The sequence below is a fragment of the Procambarus clarkii genome, unplaced genomic scaffold (assembly GCF_040958095.1).
Source record: "Procambarus clarkii isolate CNS0578487 unplaced genomic scaffold, FALCON_Pclarkii_2.0 HiC_scaffold_95, whole genome shotgun sequence".
NCBI lineage: Eukaryota > Metazoa > Arthropoda > Malacostraca > Decapoda > Cambaridae > Procambarus > Procambarus clarkii.
The window spans coordinates 1,862,441-1,873,100 of NW_027189128.1; positions in this window are offsets into that span (position 1 = coordinate 1,862,441).

Here is a 10,660-nt window from a genome sequence, read left to right on the forward strand (position 1 = left end):
CAACACGACATTGCCCGCCTCACAGCAGTAGCAGCACCACATGCAGGGGATTTCCTGTTAGCAACCCCAATGTCGGCAACTGGCACGCGTCTCACACCACACGCTCTCCGAATTGCTGTGGCCCTTCGCCTTGCTGCCTCAATCCACACCAGATATAGGTGTATTTGCGGCGAGGTGGTGGCTGACAGGTACAGCCACCATGGCCTACTCTGCCAAAGCACAGGGGGATGGCACTTGAGGCACAGTGAAGTTAACAACATCATCAAGAGGAGCCTCACAACAGCTGGATGCCCAGCTGAAAGAGAGCCCCATTACCTAACGCCCCGTAACTCTGATGCTCTTATTGGTCGCCCGGATGGTATCACAGTGAACCCCTGGAAGAATGGCAAGCAGTTGGTATGGGACTACACGTGCGTATCAACCCTGGCTAACACCTACGTTAACCTCAGTGCTGCACAACCAGGTGGCGCTGCCACCCACAGGGAAGCAGCAGCCAAATCCCGTAAGTATAGAGAAGTGGCTCACCACTACAATTTTGTCCCCATTGCTTCTGAGACACTCGGCGCCTGGGGTAAAAGTGCTACCAGTTTTTTGAAGGAACTGGGTTCTAGGCTCATTGAAACAACAAGGGACCCAAGAGCTGCAAGCTTTCTTTTCCAGCGCCTCAGTGTGGCGATACAGAGGGGAAATGCGCACTGCATCCAGGGTTCCTGCCCGCCATCTGAGGAGCTGGAGGAACTCGACAAGCAATGATAACCATCTTTGTAACTCATATGGAACTCCTTTTTTGTAACAAAGTTCAAATAAAGTAAATATATATGTGTACATACAAAAGAATGGGGGGTGGTAGAAGATAATATTAGTGTTCAGTGAGAAACAACAAGGTCTCCTTTGAATACTTCTTATTCTCTTCTCCGAAGCTATGGGTCCCCACATTGGCACCAGAGGTGGTACCCTCACAAACTTTTTATATTAATATATATATATATATATATATATATATATATATATATATATATATATATATATATATATATATATATATATATATATATATATATATATATATATATATATGTCGTACCTAATAGCCAGAACGCACTTCTCAGCCTACTATTCAAGGCCTGATTTGCCTAATAAGCCAAGTTTTCATGAATTAATGTTTTTTCGTCTACCTAACCTAACCTAACCTAGCTTTTTTTGGCTACCTAACCTAACCTTACCTATAAATATAGGTTAGGTTAGGTTAGGTAGGGTTGGTTAGGTTCGGTCATATATCTACGTTAATTTTAACTCCAATAAAAAAAAATTGACCTCATACATAGAGAAAGGGTTGGTTTATCATTTCATAAGAAAAAAATTATAGTAAATATATTAATTCAGGAATACTTGGCTTATTAGGCAAATCGGGCCTTGAATAGTAGGCTGAGAAGTGAGTTCTGGCTACTAGGTACGACATATATATATATATATATATATATATATATATATATATATATATATATATATATATATATATATATATATATATATATATATATATATATATATATGTCGTACCTAGTAGCCAGAATGCACTTCTCGGCCTACTATGCAAAGTCCGATTTGCCTAATAAGCCAAGTTTTCATGAATTAATATATTTTCTCAATTTTTTTTCTTATGAAATGATAAAGCTACCCATTTCATAATGTTTGAGGTCAATTTTTTTATTGGAGTTAAAATTAATGTAGATATATGACCGAACCTAACCAACCCTACCTAACCTAACCTATCTTTATAGGTTAGGTTAGGTTAGGTAGCACAAAAAGTTAGGTTAGGTTAGGTTAGGTAGGTTAGGTAGTCGAAAAACAATTAATTCATGAAAACTTGGCTTATTAGGCAAATCGGGCCTTGCATAGTAGACTGAGAAGTGCGTTCTGGCTACTAGGTACGACATATATATATATATATATATATATATATATATATATATATATATATATATATATATATATATATATGTCGTACCTAGTAGCCAGAACGCACTTCTCGGCCTACTATGCAAGGCCCGATTTGCCTAATAAGCCAAGTTTTCCTGAATTATTAAATTTTCTCAATTTTTTTTCTTATGAGATGATAAAGCAACCCATTTCATTATGTATGAGGTCAATATTTTTTTATTGGAGTTAAAATTAACGTAGATATATGACCAAACCTAACCAACCCTACCTAACCTAACCTAACCTATCTTTTTAGGTTAGGTTAGGTTAGGTAGCCGAAAAAGTTAGGTTAGGTTTGGTTAGGTAGGTTAGGTAGTCGAAAAACAATTAATTCATGAAAACTTGGCTTATTAGGCAAATCGGGCCTTGCATAGTAGGCAGAGAAGTGCGTTCTGGCTATTAGGTACGACATATATATATATATATATATATATATATATATATATATATATATATATATATATATATATATATATATATATATATATATGCAATTGACGATCACAAAACACTGATCATTTTATGCGGAAAATCCACAGAGAAATATGAAATGAGGTGAACGTTTCGGCTTTGTTAAAGCCTTTGTCAACACCAGACTGACTAAGGAGAAGGGAGAAGGGGGAAGATATATAGGCCGACACCTGACCACCCCATCCCAAGGGTTGGTCAGGTGTAATTAACCAAAAACAGGTATAGCTTAGCTTAGAATGGTCAAAGAGGATTAAGCGGTCAGAGAATAAGGATGAAAGATTAAAGAAAAGCCTCATGAACACACAATATATGAATATACAATTATAATGAGACATTGTAAGCCTCTCTATCAGAGTTGTTTCTTAAACTGTTGTGCAATATTATAACTTAAAAATGGATCAAGTTTGTACATTCCAGTACTGACATTAAGAAGATTTGGACACTGACTGATTAGAGCAGACTCAATCAAATTCCGTTCCACGAAATCCCCACAATTGGTAATGCTTTTTGCCCCATTCCAGTTAATATTGTGATCGCATAAACTCGTATGTAGATACAATGCATTAGACGTTTGGGCAGTTCTAATACTATAAGCATGTTGTGACAACCGCAATTGTAAGGACTTTCCTGTTTGTCCAAGGTACACAAAATCACAATCATTGCAGGGAATCGAATACACACAACCTGCTGTATCAGGGGAGTTTTTTATTAAATTGGATTTGATCGTACTATTAGTGAACACCAAATTTATATTAAGTTTCTTAAAAATCAGAGACAATTTTTCAAGTCCACTCGCATAAGGTACCACCAATGAGTTAATAATTTTTGGTTTCGCTTTAGGGACGTGATTATAAAACGTACGCTTGGCTTGTACAAACGAGAAATCCAAAAACCTCTTAGGATATTGTAAACTCTTCCCAATTTCATATATTTTAGCAATCTCTTCATCAAAAAACTCAGGGCTGCAAACCCTCAAAGCTCGTAGAAACATTCCTGAAAATACTGCCTGTTTAACTTTACTATGATGATTCGAATCAAAATGAACATACGACCCCACGTTGGTAGGTTTCCTATACACATTAAATTTGAACTTTCTAGTGACTCTATGAATCATAATGTCCAAAAACGGAAGAGTACCATTCTCCTCAGTCTCACAAGTGAATTTTATTGAAGGTACCAAAGAATTGAGTTCATTAAGAAAAACTATCTGGTCTTTGTCACACGGCCATAAGCACAAAATATCATCAACATACCTATACCAAACCACATTAGCCGGGATAATCCTGGATAAGATTTTTGTTTCAAAGAATTCCATATACAAATTGCTTAAAACTGGGGACAGGGGATTGCCCATCGCCATACCAAATGTTTGTTTGAAAAATTTTCCATTAAAACTAAAATAATTGTCTTTTATACACAATTTAATAAGTTCCAATACTTTATTGGTCTGCAAGCTCAAATTATATTTAGGCAGTTCCTCACGTAGAAATTCTAACAGATCATCAACAGGAACTTTAGTGAATAAAGAGGTCACATCGAAACTTATAAGTTTAAAATCAAAATTTAAATTCAGTGTGGATAGCTTATTAACTAAGTCCACATTGTTTGTCAAGTGTGAGTTGGAAATAGTACCAACTATAGGGGACAAAACTTTAACTAACCACTTAGAGAGTTTATAAGCCGCCGAACCAATTGAACTAATAATCGGCCTTGCCGGATTATATGGCTTATGAGTTTTTATAAGACCATACATGTAAGGAAGAGAGGGGGATCGACTTGTTAGCCTAGATATCAACTCTTTATCGCCTTTACACACGGTTTTAAGAGTTTTGTTAAAATGTGCAATCACTTTTTCAGTAGGATCTCTGTTAACCAATAGATAAGTATCCCTGTCTTCCAAGAGTAACTCCATTTTTCGGACATAGTCATCTTTATTCATAATAACTACTGCATTTGACTTATCAGCCTTGATAATATGTAATGAACTATCTTTTTTGAGATTTTTGAACGCATGAACAAATCGACTTGGACAACTATGTCCGAAAAATGGAGTTACTCTTGGAAGACAGGGATACTTATCTATTGGTTAACAGAGATCCTACTGAAAAAGTGATTGCACATTTTAACAAAACTCTTAAAACCGTGTGTAAAGGCGATAAAGAGTTGATATCTAGGCTAACAAGTCGATCCCCCTCTCTTCCTTACATGTATGGTCTTATAAAAACTCATAAGCCATATAATCCGGCAAGGCCGATTATTAGTTCAATTGGTTCGGCGGCTTATAAACTCTCTAAGTGGTTAGTTAAAGTTTTGTCCCCTATAGTTGGTACTATTTCCAACTCACACTTGACAAACAATGTGGACTTAGTTAATAAGCTATCCACACTGAATTTAAATTTTGATTTTAAACTTATAAGTTTCGATGTGACCTCTTTATTCACTAAAGTTCCTGTTGATGATCTGTTAGAATTTCTACGTGAGGAACTGCCTAAATATAATTTGAGCTTGCAGACCAATAAAGTATTGGAACTTATTAAATTGTGTATAAAAGACAATTATTTTAGTTTTAATGGAAAATTTTTCAAACAAACATTTGGTATGGCGATGGGCAATCCCCTGTCCCCAGTTTTAAGCAATTTGTATATGGAATTCTTTGAAACAAAAATCTTATCCAGGATTATCCCGGCTAATGTGGTTTGGTATAGGTATGTTGATGATATTTTGTGCTTATGGCCGTGTGACAAAGACCAGATAGTTTTTCTTAATGAACTCAATTCTTTGGTACCTTCAATAAAATTCACTTGTGAGACTGAGGAGAATGGTACTCTTCCGTTTTTGGACATTATGATTCATAGAGTCACTAGAAAGTTCAAATTTAATGTGTATAGGAAACCTACCAACGTGGGGTCGTATGTTCATTTTGATTCGAATCATCATAGTAAAGTTAAACAGGCAGTATTTTCAGGAATGTTTCTACGAGCTTTGAGGGTTTGCAGCCCTGAGTTTTTTGATGAAGAGATTGCTAAAATATATGAAATTGGGAAGAGTTTACAATATCCTAAGAGGTTTTTGGATTTCTCGTTTGTACAAGCCAAGCGTACGTTTTATAATCACGTCCCTAAAGCGAAACCAAAAATTATTAACTCATTGGTGGTACCTTATGCGAGTGGACTTGAAAAATTGTCTCTGATTTTTAAGAAACTTAATATAAATTTGGTGTTCACTAATAGTACGATCAAATCCAATTTAATAAAAAACTCCCCTGATACAGCAGGTTGTGTGTATTCGATTCCCTGCAATGATTGTGATTTTGTGTACCTTGGACAAACAGGAAAGTCCTTACAATTGCGGTTGTCACAACATGCTTATAGTATTAGAACTGCCCAAACGTCTAATGCATTGTATCTACATACGAGTTTATGCGATCACAATATTAACTGGAATGGGGCAAAAAGCATTACCAATTGTGGGGATTTCGTGGAACGGAATTTGATTGAGTCTGCTCTAATCAGTCAGTGTCCAAATCTTCTTAATGTCAGTACTGGAATGTACAAACTTGATCCATTTTTAAGTTATAATATTGAACAACAGTTTAAGAAACAACTCTGATAGAGAGGCTTACAATGTCTCATTATAATTGTATATTCATATATTGTGTGTTCATGAGGCTTTTCTTTAATCTTTCATCCTTATTCTCTGACCGCTTAATCCTCTTTGACCATTCTAAGCTAAGCTATACCTGTTTTTGGTTAATTACACCTGACCAACCCTTGGGATGGGGTGGTCAGGTGTCGGCCTATATATCTTCCCCCTTCTCCCTTCTCCTTAGTCAGTCTGGTGTTGACAAAGGCTTTAACAAAGCCGAAACGTTCACCTCATTTCATATTTCTCTGTGGATTTTCCGCATATATATATATATATATATATATATATATATATATATATATATATATATATATATATATATATATATATATATACATATATATATATATATATATATATATATATATATATATATATATATATATATATATATATATAGGTGTTTGGGTTCTGGGCGCCCTCCCAGGGAGAACACCAATCAACAGCCCACACCGCCCGTAAGGCAAAACACCTCCCAGACCTTCTTTCCCACAGAAAATTTATTAAAAGCTATCAAAGCAACATCGGCCAGAACCTTGCAACACATCCCTAAAGCAGCCCGCCCCCATGCAGCAGCCAAATTATCTGCCCTCCTGAGAAAGGTCAACGACTCTCCTGGAACGACCCAAGCATGGCACAACCTCCTAATGTTTGGCAACATATGTCTAGCCACCCCTGCAAGGAGAGACAAAACCTTAGCTGCCTCAGTCATCAAAGCTATAAATGATTTTCCCAGGGAGGACAACCAGGTGCGCCTTCCCACTCGCGCGAGAAACACCCACGGCAGGAAGAGCAACAGTGGCATATCCGAGACATCAAAAATCAGAACATCAGTCACCAAGAAAATAGAAGAAGGAAACACTATTGGCGCAATACGAGTCATCACCAGTGAGGACTCAATTGCCGACAGAGATGCCGCAACAGCTCAAGCCCTAAGGGAGAAACACCCACCCAGGGCTCCGCGTGAGGACGACATTGTACAAGTGGGGGCTACCGGAGCAGAACCTCTCTGGGTGGCTGAATCTGTGGTCCATAAAGCAGCCATGTCCTTCCCTACAGGATCAGCAGGTGGGTTCACAGGACTAAAACCCAACCACCTCAAGCAAATGCTCAACCCTGCACTGGGTGATATTGCAAAGAACCTCTTGGTGGAACTAACCAGATTCACCAACACATGTCTAGCTGGCAACATACCAGCGTCCATAAGACCTATCTTTTTTGGAGCATCTCTCTGTGCTCTAAAGAAAAAGGATGGAGGGATCAGGCCAATAGCTGTGGGCAATTCTCTCCGGCGTCTCGTCGCAAAGGCAGCTGCAAGAACAGTTAGTGATGCAGCGGCCAACATGCTGAAGCCAAAACAGCTCGGGTTTGGCATTCCACAAGGGTGTGAGGCGGCAGCCCATGCAGCTCGAGCCTTCATCGCCAACATCACAGACGAAAAGGCCCTTATCAAGCTAGATTTAAAAAATGCCTTCAATTTGGTGCGGAGGGATGCTGTACTCCGTGCGGTTCATAGTCATTTCCCTTCCCTCTACCCTTTTGTACATTCATGCTACAGTATGGATCTTAAGCTACTTTTTGGCGAACATGAAATTGACTCGCGAGAAGGCGTCCAACAGGGTGACCCCCTCGCTCCTCTCCTTTTCTGCTTAGTCATCAAACAAGTCACAGAGGTCCTGTCCAGCGAGCTTAACATCTGGTTCTTGGATGATGGTACCCTAGCTGGTTCCCAAGACTCCCTCCTGGAGGACATCAGAAAAATCCAGGAGCAAGGTGCAGTTTTAGGCCTCACCCTGAACCCTTCTAAATGTGAAATAATATGTTCCAACCAGGGCATCGTAGAGAGAATAGAGGGTCTTCTGCCAAATATCCATAAAACTAAACCTGAAGACAGCACACTCCTAGGAGCTCCCCTGGGGTTGAAAGCCATCGATGAGGTCCTTGATAAGAAAATCGCCGACCTTAAGAGGATGGATGGGAGGATTGAGGATATTGATGCTCATGATGCACTCTACCTCATCACCAGATGTCTGTCCCTCCCCAGGGTAACCTACTTTCTGAGGTGTTCACCATCTTACAGTAGCCAAAAACTAAGTGAGTATGACCGGTTACTGAAATCAATGCTAGAAAAAGCCCTTAACCTCTCTCTCGATGACCTACAGTGGAAACAAGCCTCTCTTCCCGTAAGACTTGGGGGCCTCGGAGTTCGAACAGCAACGCAAATCGCTGTTCCAGCCTTCCTGTCCTCCTTATCAGCATCCGACGACCTTGTGAAGGAAATTCTACCTGCCCACTTACATCAGCTGGCAGGTGTACATGATCCCAATTTTACACGCTGTGCCACAGAGTGGGCCTCTCGTGCAGGCCAATCACCTCAACCACCATCCCCAAAATCCCACAAGCAATCCAGCTGGGATGGTCCCATTGTAGACCAAGTTGCTGCAGAGTGCCTGGGTGCTGCAACAACACAACACGACATTGCTCGCCTCACAGCAGTAGCAGCACCACATGCAGGGGATTTCCTGTTAGCAACCCCAATGTCGGCAACTGGCACGCGTCTCACACCACACGCCCTCCGAATTGCTGTGGCCCTCCGCCTTGCTGCCCCAATCCACACCAGATATAGGTGTATTTGCGGCGAGGTGGTGGCTGACAGGTACGGTCACCATGGCCTACTCTGCCAAAGCACAGGGGGATGGCACTCGAGGCACAGTGAAGTTAACGACATCATCAAGAGGAGCCTCACCACAGCTGGATGCCCAGCTGAAAGAGAGCCCCGTTACCTAACGCCCCGTAACTCTGATGCTCTTATTGGTCGCCCGGATGGTATCACAGTGAACCCCTGGAAGAATGGCAAGCAGTTGGTATGGGACTACACGTGCGTATCAACCCTGGCTAACACCTACATTAACCTCAGTGTTGCACAACCAGGTGGCGCTGCCACCCACAGGGAAGCAGCCAAATCCCGTAAGTATAGAGAACTGGATCACCACTACAATTTTGTCCCCATTGCTTCTGAGATGCTCGGCGCCTGGGGTAAAAGTGCTACCAGTTTTTTGAAGGAACTGGGTTCTAGGCTCATTGAAACAACAAGGGACCCGAGAGCTGCAAGCTTTCTTTTCCAGCGCCTCAGTGTGGCGATACAGAGGGGAAATGCGCACTGCATCCAGGGTTCCTGCCCGCCATCTGAGGAGCTGGAGGAACTCGACAACCTATGACAACCATCTTTGTAACCCATATGTAACTCCTTTTTTGTAACAAAGTTCAAATAAAGTAAATATATATGTGTACATACAAAAGAATGGGGGTGGTAGGAGAAGATAATATTAGTGTTCAGTGAGAAGCCACAAGGTCTCCTCTGAATACTTTTTATTTTCTTCTCCGAGGCTATGGGTCCCCTATATATATATATATATATATATATATATATATATATATATATATATATATATATATATATATATATATATATATATATATATATATATATATATATATATATATATATATATATATATATATATATATATATATATGTCGTACCTAGTAGCCAGAACGCACTTCTCAGCCTACTATGCAAGGCCCAATTTGCCTAATAAGCCAAGTTTTCATGAATTGTTTTTCGTCTGTGGAGGTCCATACCTCCACAGTGAAACCTTCCCTGCTTCTCCCGAAAGCACTAACACTGAGTCAGTGCTTTCCAACTCGGAAATCCTTACTAATCTTCATACCTATTTGCAGTACAGTAATAGTGCTCTTCTCATCAGAATCTTCAAAGAACACCAGAAGTTGTTCAGCGATGATCCACAGGAGTGTAATGTGGTTCAGCACGACATCCAACTACTCCCCGACACCCGGCTGATTCGTCAACCTTTCTACCGAATCAGCCCGAGTAAGAAGGAAGTCACGCGTGCTGAGGTACAGTACCTCCTGGATTAAGGGGTGACCACCCCTTGTGAGTCCCCTTGGGCCTCACCCTGCATCTTGGTGCCGAAACCGCATGGTAAGGTGAGGTTATATACCGACTATCGGAAATTGAATCTTGTGACTGTCAAGGATGCGTACCCCTTACCTAGAATAGATGACATCCTTGACGCCATTGGTCATGCGCGGTACCTATCGAAGCTGGACTTATTCAAAGGATATTAGCAAGTATGTTTGATGGAGCGAGCTAAGGAAATATCTACCTTTACCACTCCTTTTGGCCTTTACAGATACGAACGCCTTCCATTTGGACTATGTAATGCCCCGGCCACCTTTCAGCGAGCTGTCAACCGCGTCATCCAGGGCTTAGATAACACCTACGCCTACTTGGATGATATTGTTGTGGCAACCAACACCTGGAGCGAACATCTGCTCCAGCTGCAACGATTGTTTGCCAAGCTCCTGACAGCCGGCCTCACCATCAACTTAGGCAAGTCCACCTTTGCCAAAGGTAAAGTGCATTATCTTGGCCATGAGATAGGGAGTAGCAGCATAGCTCCGTTAACTCCGTTAAACATACATACTCAAGCCATCCAGCATTACCCACAGCCTACCACCAGGAAGCAGCTCCTGCGCTTCC